Consider the following 551-nt stretch of genomic DNA (forward strand, 5'->3'; position numbering starts at 1 on the left):
TGTACTGTATTTCTTATGACACTACAAGATACTTCACTATTATAGTATAAGTGTAATCCTAACCCTACAATATCTCAGTTCTTTTTATTAGGAAAGGTAGTAGAAGTTAAGATCTGGGGACTGGGTCATTCCTACTTAGGGTCTCTCAGGAGACAAAGCAAGAGTGTTTGTGCTAAACAGTCAGCTCTGAAAACATATATACATGTGACATATAGACTGAGCAGGTTGTATACACATATACATATATTCATATGACAACAATTAAAGAATGCAAGTAAGCAGGTATATAGGGGAGAGCTTGTAGAACCTGACAGAAGATGTAACTTTCTTTCTTCATTCTTTTTATTCACATATTTTGGAGCTATACTATAGAGTTCCATGAGTTCTATGGAGTTCTATACTATAGAGTTCCATGACAACACTCTGGAAAGTTCTATATGCACGTATGGTGGGTTACAAATGCAGGGGATAATGTCAGACAAGGCAGTGAGCACCCTCCTTGATTATTCTTTCCTTCCTTCCTCCCTCCCTCCCTCCCTCCCTCCCTCCCT

At 38.7% G+C, this 551-nt stretch overlaps 1 protein-coding gene across 2 annotated transcripts in view; it reads right to left on the minus strand.

Annotated features, from left to right (window-relative positions):
• The window catches only part of Ccdc152 (coiled-coil domain containing 152), a 22,602-nt gene that overhangs the window by 16,154 nt on the left and 5,897 nt on the right, over positions 1-551 (minus strand). The gene's annotated exons all lie outside the window — the stretch shown is intronic.

Source organism: Mastomys coucha, unplaced genomic scaffold (genome assembly GCF_008632895.1).
Source record: "Mastomys coucha isolate ucsf_1 unplaced genomic scaffold, UCSF_Mcou_1 pScaffold8, whole genome shotgun sequence".
NCBI lineage: Eukaryota > Metazoa > Chordata > Mammalia > Rodentia > Muridae > Mastomys > Mastomys coucha.